Raw genomic sequence first — 22,034 nt, 5'->3', positions numbered from 1 at the left:
GCTGGTGGGCGCTTTAGATAAAACATGCCATAAAGGCATTTTAAGATTCTGGAATTTTCAGATAGGACAGTATTATTTGCTTATTTGTATTTATATATCCAGGGACGTGAAGTAAAATAATACCCCACGCAGAACGTGAAGAGGGGGACTGAGTTTTCCTTATATCACAAATATTCATTGGCCTTGGGCGAAATGCTGCACCTCTGAAGGGTTTGGGGGCCCTCGAAGGGTTGTCCCCCCTCACGCCCCAGAGGTCTATATGACGCCCCCGCATTTCTCTGTGGAGCTTCCTGTGTTCAGGTGCTAAAACATAAGACAGTAACTCGAAAGGGAGAGTTTTAATTGGAGAGAAAACATTCTAGGCTATGAGTACCGAAGCATCTTTCGCATACTTTCTAGTTCACCTGTTAACACCCCATCGTCTGACCCTAATAGAAACCATCAGTCATTTTTCACTTCGATTTTCCAATTCAGAATGTACTGGGCAACGTACTTCATGAAAAAAGTTATTTTATGGGAGTTTTTTTCTCCCTTAAATGGCTCAAAGCTGTCAGCATCCTCCCCTGTCCCTTAGCCAGCCACGGAGTGTGCTTTTCCACCCCGGTTGAAGTTTTCCTCTAACAAGCTGTGACAGCCCGGCTGCAGTTAGCTAGTCACAGCGCAGCTCCTGGAGGCTGCTGTCACTGTGCAGCAAGCGCACTCTAACACCCGCCCCTCCACCCATCAACCAGCATCAATCCCTCGCCCGGCATTGTTCTTTTCCTTAAATGTTTACATCCTGTCACCAGAGCGCGAAAGGGAAAGATGGACGGCCCAGTGCCGCGCGCAGGAGCTGGCGTTGTGATCGCGCGCCTGGCGACTCTCTTATGGGCTGCAATTAACCTTGAGAACTGCGAAATGGAGCGTCTTGGCTGGACTTTAAGCACGGGTGACCCCGCAGTTGGTCCGCTGCATCCGGGGCTCGTGATGGAGAGAGACTGTCAGCAGCTCAGACAGGGAGATGCTGTTCAGAGAGAGAGACCCTTAATGCATGGAGATTGGAGAAGCCAGATATATAACTTACATATTAATTAAACGGGGCACGAGACGAGTAGTATCTCGACCCCGGAGACACCTCACAGTTACTACGGTGCCCCTCAGAGTAGTAGGTGTAATTGGGCGCACATGTTAGTCATGCACCTGCTCCCAAATGTATGCACGGAGCTCAGCTGCCTACAGAAATAATGGTGCATTTAATATTTACATTCCGTATACTGGTGTTAGGAGTTTCCCAGCGCAAAACAATGTCCCGCTTGAATCCGATATCCACGAGGGCCTCACCTTACTCTGAGAAGGAGGGCTGTCCTGGACCGCGTGGGACCATTCTTATGTTCTTCTAATCACATTGGACCTACATAGCTGCATAACATTGATGGGCACACTCCAAAACATACAGTTAAAAAATGAATATATAAAGACGTTCACATTAACTTCTGAAGTCCAACCTAAAACAACCAACAATGAAGGAGAAAGTGAAGGCGCAGAGCCCTCGGACTCGAAGTTTTTCTTTGGCATTTTCTGTCAACGTGCGCGATATTCAAGAGGTGTCACACGCCCATCCGAGTAATGAAAACATAATGACGTTCGTTTTACAGTAGGTCTGATCCTGGGAGCACGGGAGAGCTGGGGCACGGGCCGCTCGTGGGGTGTGAAGCGTAAAATGAAAGCGGCCGCACGAGCGCCCGGGCTGTCATTAGTGCAGCCAGCACCGCTGATGAATGTAATTAAGGGAGCTGCTGTGCGCTCGGCCTTGAAGCTGTTGCTTCGCCTGCACGTGCTCCCCGCCCCCTCTCCGCAACCAGAAGGTGCTGCGCGTCGTAGGCAGGTCTGGGGTGGAGGCGCAGCCTCTGCACATTCACATCCGGGTGGCACGAGATGCGACCGCACGCACAACCGCCCTCTAATTGTGTGTCATTAAAAATATCCGCAGCCAGATGTGGTTAGGAAGACTCAGTTTATCTCGAAAAGTCACGATGTGTTAATTTATCACTGATAAGGTATGCAGCAGAAAAATAGCGTGCCGAGTGATTGGTCGGTGAGTTCCACGAAAATACACCACACAAAGATATGCCACACACCGAGGAAATGTTTGTGAAAATCCCCCAAAAGCAAATAAATCGCGTACTTTAAAGAGTTTTCCCATCTGTGAATGAATTTCGGATTTTCAAACTGAACTTTGCAGGCTAATTTCAGGGGTACCTCTGAAAAACAGGGGTCCTGAAGGGTCTCAGAAACAAGGCTTGCTATATGCGTATGCTGTCAGCGGTGTATAGGTGCACAACAAAGTGACCACATGTCCACCTCTGCTTATGCAATGACATCAGAAAGTCCTAATGCACCACTGGCCTCTGGAGTACTTCTGCAGCAGTACTGCAGTGCTCCGAGACAGGTCAATACCTGCATTTACACGAGGCTAATAGTTTACATGACCTCAGAGAGCGACTGGCAGCAGTTATTGGCATTTCTGAACCTTTCCCTACATTTGTGGTTGTTTGTGATGGTTATAAATAATCACACACCGGAAGTTCTTGTCACACCATGGCCAGGATGTTTCCAGGCCTCTGCTCCCATCCATCTAGGCCCATCTCATACCACTATGGCACAAACAGGAAGTACGCTGTCAGAAAGGTCACGTGCCCCCCCCCCTGCATCCTGTCTGTCTATAAAATGGCCTCACATCGGCAGCGAGGGTATTCACATTGTGTACCTCACAGTCCCACCAGGAGGGAATCTGAGTGTACAAGATACATTTTGGCCCACGTTTAAGCATTTCAAGTTGTAGTTAGCAATGACTGTTATTTGTGTAGACTGGGCGTTAGGCCATATGCTTCTCATTCTTTTACTTGCCACATTTGTCTGTCACTTCTATGCCTTGATTCTTTGTGCACCTGCACCTCTGGTTGTAACCTTGGGTCACTGCCTGGCTGCTAGTTCCGGATTTCTTAATAGGCAAAGTAGGCCTCGGCCTAAGGGCCCCACTCCTTTTAGGGGCCATTACAACGTATCAAAGTATAACTGAAAGTACATAAACCAAACACATCAGATCAGCTCCACAGAACAGTTTGTCTCTTCAAAGCTCATCTTCTGGCAGATTTTAGTTTGTAAAAAAAAGTAAATCCAGTGCATTGGTTAATTAGGAGATAATTTTCAGGATGGGGCGGGTGTTTGGCGAAAAATCAACTGCCTACTGGGGGCCTCCACAGCGTTTAATTCGGCATTGCTGGCTGTCGGTAACAAGTGCATGCATGCAGATTACTCTTCTATTTTTCTTGGTTAGACCTCAAAAGAGGATTCACTATGGTTGAAGTCCTCCCCTGTATGACTGTAGTTCAGTTTCTCACTCATCAATAGGACTCTATGATCTATTAGGATGCTGGCCTTTATCCTTCCCCCACCCATCCTGGAATGATCCCATTAAAGGACATTCACGCTGGCTGCCTTGCCTGTAAGCCGTCTGTGCTGGGGGCTATCACACTGTTGTTTCTGGGTGGACCCTTTGGCCCAGATTTACTAAAAAGTCCTTGAGGACAGAGAAGCATAAATGTCTCCAGCACTTTGTTGTGCAAATTCGAAAAAACTGCACTGAATTTGAATTGAATTTAACTTTATTGTACAGTTAATAAAAACCATTACAAAAACCGACAGAAATAAAAAGTTAAGAACATTTTTGAGACAAGAGCTTCATTTTTGATAATAGTAAAAATTGGATTAAAATTTGTTAAAAAAAAAAAAAAAAAGAAAAGGAAGTGTTTGTCTGCCACTGGGAACTTCTGCGTTTCCTCGGAGAAGGTTCCTTTTGTCAGTCCTTGCCTCCTTTCCCGTTCAAGGGCCTATTTGAGGTCCGCATTCCTTATGGAAGTAAGCCCATCCTTTTCCCTGTGTGCTCGTAACTTCTAGTGATCCGCAGTTGTTTAGTTTCGTTAGCCGGTTATGACTCTATGCAGTCTTAATGTTTTGTTTCTAGGAGTATGGAGGGGGCACTGTCTTTGTCCGTTTGTTCTTTCCTTGTATTAATTCTGGTTTCTACGGCTTTGAAGTATTTTACCAGTCGGCAGGCCAATTGGACATCATCGCCCGAGAAGCAGGCCAGGGATGCCTGTCTACATGACCTGATTCCTTTTTTATTGAATAGGGGTCTCAACAGGTTCCTGCGGTCTTGCTGCAGATCTTTACAGATTGTGATGAGGTGTACAATATTTTCCTCGTGGTTCCCGCACAGGCGGCATTTTGCTGGCTTTGGTGGGCGTAGCCAAGGGGCCATGTGGTCTGCTGAGGGCAAAACTCCTAGCCGGTGTTTTAGGAATGACTCTTTTATTTTTTTGCTAAAACTGGTCAAAAGGTATGTCTGTGGTGTGAGTTTTTTGTACGTTTGTATAGTTAACCAGCCGTGTGCTCGCTCCGTTAGTGAAGCTTTGTCTTTTAGGAGAGATTCTTTCCTGACAGTGTTATTTACTGCTTTTTTGAAGCTTGCCAGATTCCCTTGCAGATCCCACAGTTGTTGCGCCCCCAGTTGTGTTATTGCCTCCTCCAGAAAAAGCCTTGCTGGGCTGTGGTCCTTTCTTTGTAGGTCTCTCCATAGGAGTGCGTTGAGGGTGTTTGCCTCTCCCCTACTGATTTTATACCAGCTTTTGAGGTATGCTCCCTTGCGTGCAAGCTCTTCCTTTACCAACCCAAACTCGAGTCGGATCTGCGCCGGGGAAGTGTACTTCGGGAGGCCAAACAACATCCGCAACGCTCTTGTTATTACTCCTTCTAATGTTCCAGCATCCCTGCCTCTCATTGCTTCACTTCCGTATGTAATGGATGGTATCAGTTTTGCTTGGATCAGTTTTAGTAGTGGGGTGAAGTTTGGACCAGTGATCTTGTTTTTCAGATTCCTTAGAGAAACAGCTGTCATTAGGCCTCTCTTTTTTATCGCCTCTCGCTGTGGTGTGAAGCTCCCCCTATGATCTATAATCACTCCCAGGTAACGGTATTTGTTTGTAACTTCCAATTTCATTGCGTCCCAATACCAGCTGAATGTTGATGTCTTTTTGTGGGAGTTAAGGCACATGACTTTTGTTTTGTTGTAATTGATGCTGAGTTTGTTTGTTTTGGAGTATTGCGAGGTAATGTCAAGGAGCCGCTGTAAGCCAATCGGGGTCCGGCTGATTAGCACCAGATCATCTGCATAAAATAGATTAGACAGCTGAGTGCCCCCTAATTTGGGTGCGTGTGAGTTGTTTTCATTTAGTACAGTTGACAGTTCGGCCATGAAAAGGTTAAATAAAGTTGGCGCTAGCACGCATCCTTGCTTTACTCCAGTGCTGGTTGGAATTTTCTTAGTTAAAAAGTCGCCATTTCCTAGTTTGACTTGGACCCACGTGTCACTGTGTAGGAGGATTAGTTGATTCAGCAGAGTTGAAGGGATTTTCATTCTCTCTAGTTTTTGCCACGGCAGATTTCTATTTACGCGATCAAAGGCCGAGCTATAATCGATGTAGCACAGGTATAGGGGCTGTTTTCCCTCTAGCGCTGAGTCAATCAGAAGTGACAAGGCTAGAATATTTGTAGTCGTTCCCATGTTTTTCCTAAAGCCGGTTTGGTTGAATGGGATTGCTGATGTTTCTTCCGCCCACGATGTCAGCTCCTGAAGTAAGAGGCCTGCATAGTACTTTGCCTCGTTGTCCAGTAAGGCTATTAACCGGTAACTTCTAGGGTCTCTTCTGTCACCTTTTTTAAATATTGGTGAAATTATTGCCCCCCTCCATGATTGTGGAATTATTGAGGTCTGCCATATTTTTTCAAACATAGGTTTGAAGGCAATAGCCCAGTATTCTGGTTCTAGCTTAAATATGATCGGTGGTATGCCATTTGGGCCAGGGGCTCCCTCTGTTCTCCCTTTCGAGATTCTGTTGGTTATTTGTAGCTTTGTGATTGGTAAATCCCTGTTACTTCTGGGGGTTTCTTTGTGTGGGAGCATGTGTTCTTTATTTTCTTTTGGCAGTTCTTGGGTGTCACTAAAGTGTGTGCTGATATAAGTTATCCAGGCCTCTTCCGTCACATTGGAGTCAATCCCCTGGCTTTGCTCATTAATCACACTATTAATTGTTTGCCAAAACTGTGCGCTGTTGTTGGTTTTCGCATCATGTAGGAGTTTTCCCCAAAGGGACTCATCTGCGTCCTTTTTTAGTTGCCATATTATTTTCCTGCGGTTGCCTTTTAGCTTTCTCAGCGCTTGGCAGGCGGTGTGGTCTGTTTTTACTCTTCGCAGTGTGTGGTTGATCTGAGTCTTCAGCCTTTTTAGCCTGCTGTCCTTTCTGAAATCATAATGACTCTTATGTGTCACGGTGCTGCCCTGGCCATCGGACTTTGTGTGCCCACTTCTTTCAGCTATGTCTCTCATTTTTTTTGTAAATACCTCCCAGCGTATAATTAGGTTTGGAGATATGGATTGTGCCTTCGCCAGAGCTTGTTTAGCTTGCGCTAATAGGTTTTGTGGGTCGCTAGTTTTGCACTTTACCCGTCTTTCGTTTATTGTGAAGTCCAAGCCCAGTTTGCTGGCGCATGGTGGACTTGGTATTTCCGATGTTTCTATCTTTGTTTCCTGGGGCAGATGGTCGCTGTAGTCCATCGGGCAAATTTGAAAGTCTTTTACCCTGTGGTACAAACTGCGGGAGAGGAATGTAAAATCAATTGTAGAGCTTGCCAGTGTACTGTGGAATGTTGCGGATTGTGGTCTGTCACCTGGGAATCTGCCGTTAAGTGCCCTGAGGCCCAGCTCTTCAAATTTGGCCAGCAGGCTCCTCGCTGTTTTTTTGCTTCTACTTCCCGAAGTACAGTCTTGACGGTTTTGCTCCCAGGCAAACGGATCCTCCTCATCGGTGTTTTCCTGGGCCGATCGGCTGAGCATATTTAGGTTGAAATCCCCTGTGACAATTATGTTGTTCGTGTTCTCGATTTTGAGCAGTTTTACTAGTTCTTCCTTCAGCTGTTGTGCTCCCTTCCTTTTCTCCCTGGGATGCAAATAGAGGTTTATTAAAATGATATCCTCTTTTGTTTCTTGCTCACGAAGCGACAAGCGTAATGCTTGTATTGCGTTTGGGGCGGCTAAGTTGTAAACTAATGGGACTACTTTTGTTATCGTTGATAGCGCGCTGTAGGTGGCCAGACCACCTTTCTTATGGCCAAACAATGAGCTCTGGGATGACGGTAGGAAATTCAAATTGAATCCCGGCAGCGCTGGGGGAGAGTCAGACCAGGTTTCTTGCAAGGAGATAATTGTGTACTTTTTCAGGTAGGTGTTTAGGCCCATATCTGAGAATTTATCTCCTAAGCCGTTAATGTTCCATGAGCATAAGCTTAGGGTACTGATTGTGTTTGTTGGTTTTGTGTTGCTTTGTCAATGGTTTGACTCTTTCACATTTAGGGTCCTAGAGAGCCAGCTCCAGTTAGGCGAGGGCAGACTGTCGTTAACCGTTGTTCTGTTGTCGTGCTGGTCTCTGAGCACTAGGTTCTCTGGGGTTTTGCTTCGAGCTCCTCTTAGGACTGTTTTTTTGGTGGATGGTTCTTTTGTTTTTTCCCTTTGTTGAATGTCGTACAGTTCTTTTGTCTTGTCCCTTTGTTGGCTATCATACAGTAGAGGATCTGGGTATCTTGTTTGGTAAAAAGGCTGTAGTTTTATTCCCCAGGAGTCGAACTTTGCTTTTTCTTTTAAAAGTCTCTCCGGGAATTCTGTAGTGACCCATGTAGTTTTTGTTGATTCTGCTCCGGGGTACTCCAGGGGTTCCAAAAATTCTACTGATTCCAAGTCAGTTGTTGATATGGTGTTAAGGCTATCTATGGTTTTCAGTAGCCGTAGTATGTTCCCCCTGTTTAGGATATCCATTGGGCCTCTTGATCGATATTCTGGGTGAAACAGTACTATGGTTGTACCGACTTGCCCCCTATCGCATGTCTGGATATTGCCGGTGTTATTGATTGTGGCTTCCCCTCGGTTCAGAGGTTCCTCAGTTCCTGCTGCATTGCTTTTGTCTATCATTTTGCTGCTTTTCTTCAGTTCTTGTCTAGTGGTAATTACCCTGGTTGTCTTGGCCCACTGGTTGCTTGTTCAATATTGTTTAACTTCCATTATCTGAGGGGAATTTTTGGTATGCCTTTGCTCGCACAGTTGGGTTCTATCTGAGTTTTCCCTGTCAGTTGGGTCAGTGGCTACTTGTGGATTGGGCCCCTTTTGCGTATCTTCTTTGCCGATCTTCTTCAATGCTTGTGGCAAGTTTGGTGTAGCTGTCTCGCTTTCGGTAGGTGGGCTATTGGTAGGCCTTGTCTCTACTGACGGGTATGTATCAACTTTTTTCCCTGTTCCCTTTTTGTTTTCTGTGTTGGTACACTCATTATCTTGTGTGTCTCTAGTTCCTATCGGGCTGGGTTGTATTGGGTTTGCCGCTGGATTCTCATTGGAGGTGCCCTTGCACCATGCTATAACCCCTGTTGTTTTCTTTTGATTTCTTCCCTTCCTTTTCTGTTTTCTTCCCACTTTTCCTTGTTGGGGAGGGGTTGATGCTCCATCTTTTTGGCGGGTTTTTTCAGAGTGCGCTATGCTCTCTGTGGGGGGAGTTTCAGCTCCTTCAGGTTGTTGTTTGTTATTGGCCGATGTGGTCTTATCATTTAATTTTCTCCTAGGCGGGGGTGGGTCTAAGGTTATCTTTAGGTTCTCCTGGTTTAGAGATTGTGGTTCTGCTTGCGAAGACAGGGCAGGTTCTTGTCTGCTCCCGACGTGCTTACATGGATAGTTGTTTTTAACTGCGACCTTGATGTCAGAGAGGAGATTGTCCAGCGCTGTTGGAAGTGTTACCAATTTGTCCACTATTGCAATGCAAGAGCAGTTCGGCCCTATTAATTGTGTCTCACCTTGCACCCTTTTTATCATGCCGTTCAGCTCTGCTAACTTACCGTCAATATTAGCAACAAATATTGACAGGGAATTAAGGACAGAGAGTTGTAAGTCCATCTTATCAGACTGATATTGGATGGCGTTTGCTGTTAGTTGCATTGTGTGTAGGAGGGATGCCCAGATGTCTTCCTTGGCGTTTGGTCTTACCATCTCTGGATTTTCGCAGATGGACTCACCTGCCAGTTCCTGCTTCGATTCCACGGGGTAGGATGCTACCAGTTCTTCCCACTCCTCCGGGGTGAGGTACGAGGTTTCATGGTCGTTTGTCCTGGGTATTGTAAATCCTGTGCTGGGTTGTGTGTTGGGGGCAGTTAATTGACTCAGGATTTTTATTCCAGTAGATATTGGAGCATGGCCATGCTCAGTGCCGCCATTTTGCAGCTCAAGTTTGTTGAGAGCCTCGTGTGATTGGTCATTAACTTGGAATGAGCTCTGGCACTGATCTCTTGTTTCCTGTGTTAGTTTGGTGGTTGATTGCCCTACTGCGACAGAGTCTGCTATTGTTGTTGAATCTCTCGTATCCCCGGATGATGACATTACTTGTGTGTCCGCTGGCATTGTCACTGCATATTTGCCAGTTGATGTTTCTTTTTGTGTTGTTTGGTCTGTGTTCTGCCTGATTTCACTCATCTGCGTGTCATCCTTCAAGGGGAGATCCCGGAGCCCCCGGTTTGTTGACCTGTCTGGTCCACCGTAGCCCACAGGGGTTCTTGGTATGCCTTGCGTTCTCCACTGTGGTGCTGGAGCTGGGCATTCATGGTATGCCCCCTCAGTGCCATTCTGTGTTTCATTTTGTCTCATAATGCTTATGGGGGATATGGGGCGCATCTCCCGGCTTGCTTTTGATGGGAGGTTTGGTGGGAGGTTGGGGGATGGGTTCACCCTTAGGTATGCTGTTATAATTTCTTTTGATTGGTCTTGCGCTGTGCCTTTTGCTGTTTTTTCTGCATTTAAATCAACCCACTCCTGTCTTTTGCCATATGCCTGTGATGATAGGACCCCCAGAGATCCATTATTCATTTCTCCGCTGATTGCGGATGCGCCCTTGTCAAAGGTGTGTGTCCTCTTTTTGGGATCCGCTAGGTTCATTTCCTCCTTCGCCGCTTGTTCTAGCCCCTGCTCTACAGGATTTGACCTGTTTGTTGTGATTGGTTGGAGTGGTGTTGGTAAGTCGCTAGTGCTGGCGTTATTTAAGTAGAGAACTGAATTGGGATCTTTAATGAATGTGAATTTTGTATAAATTTTGGGTTGAAAACTCAGATTTTTGCTGGTAGGGTTATGTGTGTGGTCACCGGCTTTAGAGCCTCCGGGGCTGGTGAGCAGGGGGGATATCAGGGAGGATGCTCCTTCCTCACATTCGTTCGTTCCCTTGTCCTTTCCATTTCCATTTCCAGTACCTTCATTACACATATCCATTAGATCCCTCTTAAGATTCTTCTTAGCTTTTCTTAATCTTTTTGGGGGATTTGTAGTTGCCACGTTGTTCCTTGGCTTCCCAGACCTCATTTCGCGTTTTTTCTCTTCTCTTCTCTTTATCCCTTGTCCTTTGTCCTTTGTCTATTTCGTACCCTTCTCTCCTTCTCTCCTTATGCCTTAGGTCTCCTTGTGTTATCTTCTTATGTCTCCTTTTGCCTCTCTTTTCCTCTCCTTTTTCCCTCTTCCCTCTTCTCTTGGCTGCTTTCGGATTAGTAAAGAGGTGTTAATGGGGGTTGACAGGGGTTTTAGGAGAGGTTCCCCAAGAGTTCGAGAGGGTTAGTTGGCGAAGGTTAGTGGCCCCCTGCTGCAGCTGCAGCGTGTGCTGTCACTGCCGGTGCAGCAGTTTCACCCCTTTTATTTTGGCCCCTCAGCCACTCTAGGTTTTTTCTTTTTAGGTTTTGCCTCGCCAAAAAGATGCGCTCTGCGCATCTTTTTCGCGCAGGCGAAAACCTGATGAGAACTGTAGTGTGCTTTGGGTCGGCCCTCGTCATTCATTGGCTGGCTCCGTAAATGGAGCCTAGCCATTGGATGAGGGGCCTGTCCGTCAATGCCGGACCAGACACGGGGGCGTTCCCGACATTCTTTGGCTTTTGCCGACGTCACGCGACGCCGGGAACGCCCCCGAGTCTGTTCCGGCATTGCCGGCACTTCTGCGTCTCTCCTCCCCAGTTTCCCGCCCCGTGACTGGCCGGCCGGCCAATCCTAGTTCTTTTTTTTTATTTCGTTTTCCGAAGCCGCTTTCCCCGAGGCCGCTAAAGGCCGGGGATCTGTTGTTTGCCAATACTTCTCTGCTGATGACAGCTTAATAAGGTCTATTATTGTGTGTTTTTGTTCAGGAGGCTTGTCGGCTTTTGTGTGCGGTCTGACCCCGGCCCCGTCCCCGTCCCCTTTCTGTGCCTGAAAGGGGGCAGATGTGTCTCTGTAATTTGTAGTAGTATGTGTGGGGGGGGGGCTCTGTGGGGGCGGCGGCGCGACCTGGGCGCTGAGGAGGCGCACAGAGCAACCTCACTCGCTTCACATTGATTGATCGAGAGCAGGGAAATGAAAGCCGGGAGCGGGGTCTGGAGCCTGCCTGCCTCTGCCTTTAAACGGATTTTCAGCGGCTCCATAGAGTCTCTGCGATGTCGGGCACAGCGCTTCGAGGCGAAACCCGCGAGCCTTCCAGACTCGGCTCAGCCGCGATTCAAGAGAATAGAGGGCCAATAATGCCAGACAGATCCCTGGGAGAAACCTGTAGAGCATCCACTGGATAGGTGCTCTGGAAAATGCATTATAACTAACTACACTTCATTAGCTTGGCTCTCAGCAGAGGTCTCTGGGTGTGGCGCACGTACATTTGACCTTGCTTCTATACCCAAGCAGTCGATATTGTATTCTTATTCCCTTGAAGTAATCAGTCGATGTTCATGGAATCCGCAGAGGGTCCGCAAGTTTTCGACGGGAAGCGCTTCCAGACCCTTCGGGCGCTAGGACCCTACAATCAGAATACACAAACAAAAAAAAAATTGCCCACGTACGCTCAAGCGTTCAGAAGCTCACATTTCACATCGATGACACTATACAATTGAACAATGTTGCATCATATCCTTCGGGTAAATTCTTGGTTTATTTTGATTCGACGTTCTGCAGTCATGTTCCTTGCGTCCGACTCCCATCTCGCCAGCTAATTAGTCAATAAGCATGACAATGCATTTAAATAGTTCTTTAATCAACATTCCCTCCTTGAAAATCCCTCTTTGTTAGCGGAACAAACCAGAGAGCAGCTGCAAAACCCGCCAAAACTACGGAGAAGCCCTTAACAAGTCTACGCGTCTTTGCTGATGTCCCAGCATTTGATAAAACATAATTTAACATTTTTCTATTTTTCACTACAAAAAAACAGATAATATGTTGGTTTATTAACCTACCGATTTTAATAGACATGCCCCACCTCGATACAAGTGATATCAAGCTACTTTACAAGTTAACGGTGCCTAAAATGTGTAATGTAAAAGTGCTGATTATGGCGTGCATTATTGTTGAGGACATCTGTTTCGAGGTCCTGGAGGCGTGTACCATAATTGACCTAGTGGTATCATGCCCCCAGAAACTCTTTGATAAGTATTATTGTTCCAAAACATAGAATAATGTACAGCCTGCCTGCATATCTACTGTCCAGTTACCCACGCGTGTAATAGAACTGATGGCAGGACTGGAAGTTTGAGGGAATGTGCTTTTGCAATTTTGAATTCATGAAACGAAGTAACTTTCTCCTGTTCTGAGTTATTCAGCAGCCTTCTTTTTGTTGTAAGTATAATTGTACAATTTGCATAAAATAAAATAGTTCTTGAACGCCGCTTGTAAATTTATTGTGCGGTGCAGTGCTGACCCAGGCAGTAAACACCCAATATAAAGCAGCGGTTTTATTCGCCAGAGTCGACGCTTACAACACCGCCTGGAGCTTTGCTGAAGCTGCTTCTAATTCCGTTTCTCATATAGTGCTGGCTTTCGCTGCTATTTGGGATTTCGGCGCTATAAATAAAAGAGGATGTAAATCGACCTGAGAGGGACAAACAAAACCGCTGGTCTTGGCGGATAAGTTCATCTGTTGGGAATATTATTTTACTTCCAGGAGGAAAATGCAGAAAAAGCCAAAGTAAAAAGTCTCCTGTTGCTAAACATTTTAATGTAATATTGTTTGATAGAATGTACAGCTTGCCTATAGGGTATCTAATTCAACTGACGGCGCCGTATCCACAGATTTGCATAATTTGAGCCCGGTTGTTTCAGGTGCTCAGTATCGGCACTTAATCATCAAGACTGGCACTTTTCATAAACACCAGTTAAGGACACATTTATATTCATTTATGGTAGGCAAAGAGAGATTAAATGATTCGCCCAGCATCACAGAATGTTGAGACCATGCCAAGACTCGAACCTGGTTCGCCTGTTCCAAAGTCGGTGGCTCTGGCCATTACGCCACAACCTCTTCCCTATTTCATGCCTGGTAGTTGGTTCTGTTTTAGACGGGGCTGGCAGGAAAAAAACGGGCTGGTGCAAGTTGCCGCCAGAGAAGAGCCCCGGCACTTATTTTTCTACAAATTAACTATTGATCCACAGTGTACCGCGCGCGCAGCCAGGAGCCCAGGGTCACAGGGCACCTACACTCCCCCTTCTTTGTGCTTTGTTCGTGAATCACTGTCCTACGTCATCGCTCCTAGAACCAACGACACTGCGCAGCAACCAGCAACACACTATCCGTCAGCGTGGGCGGCGTGACGCGACCTTCGCCCTGGGGGGCACCAGAGCCGCTGACCAGGCGCGGACGAGAGCCAGTGGAATTTTAATAGCCCCACACTGGTGAATGTCCAACCCTGATATTACATCGACATATTTTGCTGTGTTTGCTCCCTCTTTTTCTTTTTTTTAAAGAATGTTTGTTCTGGAATGCGCACACGTTTCCCATTGAAGTTTTGGGCCCAAATAATGTTTCATTTTACCTTAGGCAAGGAAGCGAGTTTCCAATATCAAGTGTTATGCCTATGAATATGTCTTTTATTCACGTTTGCCCGGGCAGTAATATTAAAAACACATACATTAGGTTTGCATGATGGTCCAGGGAGCCCCAGTTCCAGAGGATGGCAAGGAAGTCTGAGCCACCCCTCCGAGGCGGGAAATTGAGTGCTACATATTGGGTAAAAGTAATGTCTCTTAATTAAAGTGCTTAGACTAAAGCCTGTTACAGCGCTCAGAAACCGAATAAATACATTATAAAGCGCTATGAAAAAACACATTCTTGTCTAGCAAATTCCGTCCCTTAATTCCGAGCCATTGAGTCCTTGTAGTGTTTAGTACACCATAGAAGTTATGACATGTGTTGGCATGCAAATGGCACATGATTATACATTTCCAAATTTGTGATTTTATTTTTCTCGACCATTTCCAAGCATCGCCCCTTCCCATGCCGCACTGTCTGGGATCCTCTGTCACTTGCTCTCTAACAGGGGACGAGTGCCCGCCCTCTGTTCGGTGCCATGTTGTGCTAGATGCCACTACGCATCCACCTCCCCCCACCGCCCTGTCGCTGCTGTCCCGCTCTAAGCTTCCCAGCACAGCACAGCCCGTCCTTTCAGGAGTTGACCCCGCACCAACCTTCCCTTTTTAGTCCCCGGCCCTTCTTGTGAACATGACCCGGGGCCATGTCCTGACACCTCCCGCCTCTCAGACGCCTATTTTCGGGCGCTGGACAGAGGCGTCTGTGGTGCCAAGTGCCAGCGACAGCCATGTCATCCGAACTTCCTGCACTGCCCCGGGCACCCCCAGTGCCCCCTGCCTCTCCTGGAGCAGTGTGTGTTTATTCCACAGACACGCAGTGCAGTTTACACCGTGCACCTCACTCGCGCTGGTGCTTTTTAGGTTTTGCCTCGCCAAAAAGATGCGCTCTGCGCATCTTTTTCGCGCAGGCGAAAACCTGATGAGAACTGTAGTGTGGCTTTGGGTCGGCCCTCGTCATTCATTGGCTGGCTCCATAAATGGAGCCTAGCCATTGGACGAGGGGCCTGTCCGTCAATGCCGGACCAGACACGGGGGCGTTCCCGACATTCTTTGGCTTTTGCCGACGTCACGCGACGTCAGGCGAAAGCCGGGAACGCCCCCGAATCTGTTCCGGCATTGCCGGCACTTCTGCGTCTCTCCTCCCCCGTTTCCCGCCCCGTGACTGGCCGGCCGGCCAATCGTAGCGCGGCCGGCCGGAAGTGCCCGCCCCCGGCAGCCCGGGGGAAGAAGGAAGACGGCAAAAAGTATGGCGGCGCCCGCGGGGCTCCCGTGGCCTGGAGGGAACCCTGGGAGATGCGGAGGACGTTGCCGGTCTCCCATGCCGAAGAGGGAGACCGGAGAAGTGCCAGAGAGATTGCCGCCGTCGACGTTGCCGGTCTCCCATGCCGAAGAGGGAGACCGGAGAAGTGCCGCCGTCGCAAGGTGCAGGTGAGTCGATTTGTTTTTTTTTTCCGTGGACATATTTTATTTCCTGCTGGTTGGTGTGTGTCGGTGGCTCGCGCTTTCAAATAGCCGAAACCGCCTAAGTGTCTCCGTGTGTACGTAGCCAGACATCTCCAAAACCAAGTCTGAACTTTACTTACTTGACTTGAGTCTGAAAAAAGGGCAAACAATGAATGCGTGTGCCTGCTTTAGAAGCCTGTTTATCGCGCTTTCACTTTTTCTTCCCTGGAAACCGGTAACGTTTCCGTAAAGTGTACGGCGTTCAAGTTTAGATCACATGCTGTAGTGTAAACAAACTCCTTGCCTGAAACACCAGGCAGCAGTAACAGGGTTACAGCTAATTTGCCTTGTGCTGTTGTCTGTTTTCTTCGTGTCAACCGTGGTCCCGGAGCGAGTTTTTGCTGAGCAACAGGCATTGCAAGTACTTTTGATTACAATCCAGCTCTTGTCTATTAATGTTGTGGGGATGGGGGTTGGTGTTCAGTCGGACCCTCGTGTTGCTGTTTTGATTGTGGCTCGAGGATATAGACACACATAGCTCTATCAGTTAACGAGAGACCTCCTCTTTGCGTGATGTTGAATTGCCCTTCACTCTGAAAGAAATTATTTCTTTTTAATGAAAATTGAAGCTGCTGTTTCTTGTACAGGGCTAAAGGTTCATGGTCCTGGGAAAGAATGGCGTGTTCCAGGAAATCTGGTCTGTAGCGCACGCACCGCTGCTATCACCAGTAAGTGTGTATCAGTTGTGAGTCAGCACTCGAAGATCGCAAGTTGCCAGGCGTCAGAAGCTCATGCAGTCGTTTCTATGTCAGTTATAGTTGTTGTTGGAAAACTACATTTTTTTGCCAGGAAAAGCCAAACGTCTTGTTGTACACGTGCATTTCGCCATGGCAATAAATACACAACCACACGTTCCAGAATTCCCAGGTAAACAGTCCCCGGAAACGAATCCACACCTGACGTGACCACTTGAGATCTGTCATCAGGCGTTGCCTGCGTTTTTCACTGTTATTCTGGAAATGCTCCACTTTGAGTCACCGTGTTTATTAGTACATTTATCTGAATTTTGAAATGGATAAAAGGACACATTCAGCGTGGAGGGGCCACCGCCCCCCCGCCCCCCCCCCCCCCCCCCCCCCCCGAAAATTACTTCACTGAATGGGAAACGTTATTTTAAGCAGAATAGGGAATAATTTTACCCGGGGCGTGGTAGTCGCGCTAGAAATGCAGCTTTTTTGGCAGGCACACAGATAAAAATAAACAAATCCGGCTTAAACAGTAATGTTGTTGTTGGCAGCTTTTTATTAAAGTGCGTTTTGCTTTGTGTCCTCGGCGAAGTGGTGTTCTTATCTCTGTTGGTGGCGTGGTATCTCCTGTTCACATCCTGGAGGACGTCCCAATCTGTGACAGTCTTCCTGTGGTTTGCAGTCCAGTTTTGCCCACTGTGTATTGTTGTGCATTCACCGACTACGACAGTTTACTTTGTATGTTCAGTGCTTCAATTCTTTAGCTTCTATTGCTGGGTTTAAAAAAAATATATTTTCATATTCTCGGTTATTGTACTTGTGTTTACCGCGGATATATCAGTGTGCCTCACTTAAGTGCCATTTCTTAGCTAAACTGCTCTTTAAAATTGGAGGCTAGCGCAGCGTACGAAGGGGGTGTTGAACGGCTCCTGTCAGGATTGGGAGGTGGGGGCTGCGTCATGCGCGCGCAGTTTATTTTTCCGGGTATCTCGCGCTCTCCAGTGACGCCGAGATTGATGGATCGAATACAGACTGCGCAGAATGATAACTAATGCACACCAGAAGGGTCTGGTATCCTCTGTGGATGAGATCTAAAGCCCTGTGACTCGCATTAAATGTAGCATACTTCTGCTCTGTGTGGGGGGGGCTCTGTGTGGGTGTATGTGTGGAGGGTGCTGTGTGGTTGTGTGGGGGGGCGCTGTGTGTGTGTGTGGGGGGGCTCTCTGTGGGTGTTTGTGTGTGGCATTTGCAAGAGATTAAGCTATTGGCATTGTAAATGACAATGCCATTTATTTATGTTAAAAAAAACATAAATAAAAATAATGTCAAGAGCAATGCCAATAGCTCTAACTTTAACAAAGGCAAAACCATTGCATTGTAAATGCTTGTTTCCTTAAGCAGCTCCTGACTCGACTCGAGTCCCGAGCCTCTCACTCCTGTGTCACTGCGTGGCGGAGAGGTGTGGATGAGTTGGAAGGGCAGGGGGTGCTTAGGGAGATCTCAGTTCTCAGTTCTTAGGTTGGTATTTTCCCCTCTAGTGGCAATACCTGGGTGCAGGAGATGGCAGGAGCGCGATGGCAGCCTACCGATTGCAGGCACTGCAGACACTGGGAGAGTTCAGCTCCGGCAAGTGAAGGGCAGTGTAGGGCAGGATCTGGGGGTATCCTCCGTTGCCTCCCGTTACTTGAGCAGCCACTCCGTGCTCCGTGCAGCTCTAGGCTATCCCACCGCGCCCCCTGCCGAATACCACGGGCGGGTGCAGTTGAAGCAAGTTGAAGCCAGAGGGGGTCAGCACCGCACACTGCCCGCAGCCCACAGTCCTGGTGTCTCCGCCTTATTTTCTGCAGTTTTCACCTCGCTGATAGCAGGTGCTGTGCAGCAAGTGAAGCTTCGGGCTTCAGGCTGACATAGCAAGCGGGAGAAGGCACAGAGACTTCGATGGTTCCGTGTCTCGGGAGTGACGGTAAACCGGCAAGCCAGCGCCTCCCGCCCACCAGCCTGCCTGTCCACCGTGCCTACCACGCCTTGGTAGGTCCCGCTGTTCGTCAGTTTTTTGGAAGTCAGCAAAGCCTCCGAAGTCTGTGGAGTAGGGCTGCGGGTTGCTGGCGTACTCTTCCTTCCTCCTCCCGCTCACGCTCACGCTCACACTGACCAGCTGGAATGCTGCTGTAAAACTGCACTGCACCAAACTTACAAAACATTGCATGTTGATGATGTAATTGGCCGGCTTACAAAAAAAGGTCTTCTAGTACACCACAATGATTTGTATCATCTCTGTGTATTCAAGGCAGTGTTGTTACTTGTAAGATTTGCATTTGAGGGACACCCTCTCCATTATAACCTTCTATGTACAGATAATCACCAAAGGGGTAAGCCATGTATAATGTGTAATTTCACTGAAATCACGTTACGCTTGAGAAAATCACACAGTTTTTCACTAGTTGATTTGTTTGAGCCAGGTTTAATTTATGCTAGGATTTCATGCAATGCCAGGTCATGCTAGCTAAGTAGATTTAGAGCTCGTAATCTCTTGGGACACCCCCGCGCCGCACGGCCCCCAGCTGCTTCGTGTGCCCCTTGCCTGCCTTCTGCCTCGCTGCTGCCTCGTTTGCCGGTTGCCGGCTGCCTCCGCTGCGGCTGTTTTTGCCCTTTGTTTTGTCGATAATTTGTGCCTGTATTGTTTTATTCTCGTTTTGCCCTGGTTTTGCCGATAATTTGTGCCTGTTTTGTACATTTTCACTTTCCCCGTGTTTTGCTTTTCCTTCCTTGTTGTCCGCCTACCGCGCCGCCCTCCGCCCTCCCTTCCCGCCACCGCCGCTTTTCCCCGCCCCTTTTTCTTTTCTGTACCCTCCCCGCTCCCGCCTCCCAGCTGCTCAGCCCACCCGCGCACTTGGCCTTAAATGGCGACCGTGCGACGCAGGTGAGTGTGACCCACTTGTGGGACACCCCCGCGCCGCACGGCCACCAGCTGCTGCGTGTGCCCCTTGCCTGCCTTCTGCCTCGCTGCTGCCTCGTTTGCCGGTTGCCGGCTGCCTCCGCTGCGGCTGTTTTTGCCCTTTGTTTTGTCGATAATTTATGCCTGTATTGTTTTATTCTCGTTTTGCCCTGGTTTTGCCGATAATTTGTGCCTGTTTTGTACATTTTCACTTTCCCCGTGTTTTGCTTTTCCTTCCTTGTTGTCCGCCTACCGCGCCGCCCTCCGCCCTCCCTTCCCGCCACCGCCGCTTTTCCCCACCCCTTTTTCTTTTCTGTACCCTCCCCGCTCCCGCCTCCCAGCTGCTCCGCCCACCCGCGCACTTCGCCTTAAATGGCGACCGTGCGAACGCGCAGCGGTCACGCGCAGCGGGCGCGCCGATTGTGCGCCGAAGGCGCGCCAAAGGTAAGCCCGTCTGCGCCCGTCCGCGACCGGATCGCGACCAGCACCAGGACCCCTGGCCCCCGAAGACCCCGACCGACCCGCCTGACGTACTCCGCCGCCACCCTCACCGCTCTCAACACCGGCCGACTCCCAGATTGCCATCAAGCCACTCCAAGACGTACCCACGGACCTTTCAGCTGCCAAGCCTGCAAGTTCACCTGCATCCAGACCAGCCCCGCACCAGCACCCGCCAAGTCGATCACCAGCAGCACCCACCTCAAGTGCATCCTGCTCAACACCCGCTCCGTCCACAGACACGCCATCGAACTCTGGAACCTCCTAGACGCCACAGCCCCTGACGTTGCCTTCCTCACGGAGACCTGGATGAACGCCTCTTCAGCTCCCGACATCGCCATCGCTATCCCAGAGGGCTACAAGATCGTCCGGAGGGACCGAAACGCCAACCAGATGGGAGGAGGCATCGCCATCATCCACAGGAGCACCATCCGTCTCACGACCAGCACCGACAACACCCTGACCAGCGCCAAACACCTGCATTTCCAGATCCACACCAACCCGAACACCACCCTCAGAGGCACCCTGATCTACCGACCCCCTGGACCACGCACGCAATTCAGCGAGGACATCGCCGACTTCGTCAGCCCGCATGCCCTCCCCTCCGCTGACTACATCCTCCTGGGGGACCTCAACTTCCATCTGGAGAACAACAACGACCGCAACACCAGCACCCTGCTCGACAATTGCCAACCTGGGACTCAAGCAACTGGTGTCCACCCCCACCCACCTCGCCGGACACACACTCGACGCAGTCTTCTCTTCCAGCACAGACATCGACTTCAGCCACGCCACAGAGCTTCAATGGACGGACCACAGCTGCGTCCACTTCACCTTCAAGAGAACGACGACCCACCAACACCAGCAACAGGCCGCCCGCAGAAGCTGGAACAAGATCACAGCAGACCAGCTCGCCACCTCCCTGAGCCAGCACCCTCCTGCCAGCTCAGCGAACCCCAGCCAGGCCGCCGACAACCTCACGAAGTGGATCAGCAACTGCGCGGATGAACTCGCCCCACTGAGGACCCCGCCTAGCAGACCCGGCAGCAAGAATGCCCCATGGTTCACCGACGAACTCAAGAGCTCCAAGAAGAACTGCCGAGCCCTCGAGAAAGTCTGGAGAAGGGAACCGACACTGGACAACAGGACCTCCTTCAAACTTGCCACCCGGAAACACCACCAGCTGATCCGCGCCGCCAAGAAAACAGCATTCAAGGACCGGTTGGACAACAACGCACACAACTGCAAGGAACTCTTCAACATCGTGAAAGAGCTTTCCAACCCCAGCGCAGGAAACAACGACATCACCCCATCGCAAGACCTCTGCAACTCCCTCGCTTCATACTTCCACAACAAGATCGCGGACATACACAGCAGCTTCAACAACCAACCAACGCACACCATGACCGAACAACCACCCCCCACCACCACCCTCCACGCCTGGACCCCGATCAGCACCGAAGACACCATCCGCACAATGAACTCCATCCACTCCGGATCACCGACCGACCCCTGCCCTCACCACGTCTTCAACAAGGCCGACGCTGTCATCGCACCCCACCTGCGAGACATCATCAACACATCCTTCGACACCACCATCTTCCCTGAGAGCTGGAAACACGCCGAACTCAGCGCTCTACTCAAGAAACCAACAGCGGACCCCACCGACCTCAAGAATTACCGCCCCATCTCGCTCCTCCCTTTTCCAGCCAAAGTCATCGAGAAGACCGTCAACAAGCAGATGGCCGCCTTCCTCGAGACGAACGGATCCCTCGACCCCTCACAGTCCGGATTCCGAGCCAACCACAGCACCGAGACCACCCTCATCGCCGCCACCGATGACATCCGAGCCCTGATGGACAATGGAGAAACAGCGGCCCTCATCCTCCTAGACCTCTCCGCGGCATTTGACACGGTCTGCCACCGCACCCTAGTACGGCGCCTCAGCAACATCGGAATCCAGGACAAGGCGCTGGAATGGATGATCTCCTTCCTCGACGGAAGAACACAGAGAGTCCGCCTACCACCGTACAAGTCAGAGGCCTCCGAAGTCATCTGCGGCGTCCCCCAAGGATCATCTCTGAGCCCCACCCTCTTCAACGTCTACATGAGCCCCCTCGCGGCCATCGTACGCAAACACAACCTCAGCATAATCTCCTACGCCGACGACACCCAGCTGATCCTCTCCCTGACCAACGACCCCGCCGCCGCCAGAGCCAACCTGCACGAAGGGATGAAAGAGGTAGCCGAGTGGATGACGACCAGCCGCCTGAAACTGAACTCGGACAAGACGGAGGTCCTCATCCTGGGCTCCTCACCCTCCGCCTGGGACGACTCCTGGTGGCCTCCCGCCCTGGGCACCGCACCCAAACCAACAGACCATGCACGCAACCTGGGCTTCATCCTGGACTCCTCCCTCTCCATGACCAGG

General features: G+C 49.5%; 1 protein-coding gene across 1 annotated transcript in view; it reads left to right on the top strand.

Annotated features, from left to right (window-relative positions):
• The window catches only part of KLHL4 (kelch like family member 4), an 840,437-nt gene that overhangs the window by 1,115 nt on the left and 817,288 nt on the right, over positions 1-22,034 (top strand). The window lies entirely within an intron of this gene.

Source organism: Lissotriton vulgaris, chromosome 4_1, assembly GCF_964263255.1.
Source record: "Lissotriton vulgaris chromosome 4_1, aLisVul1.2, whole genome shotgun sequence".
Lineage (NCBI taxonomy): Eukaryota > Metazoa > Chordata > Amphibia > Caudata > Salamandridae > Lissotriton > Lissotriton vulgaris.
Note: the sequence above shows the minus strand (reverse complement) of the source record. Positions and strands in the feature narration are given on the sequence as shown.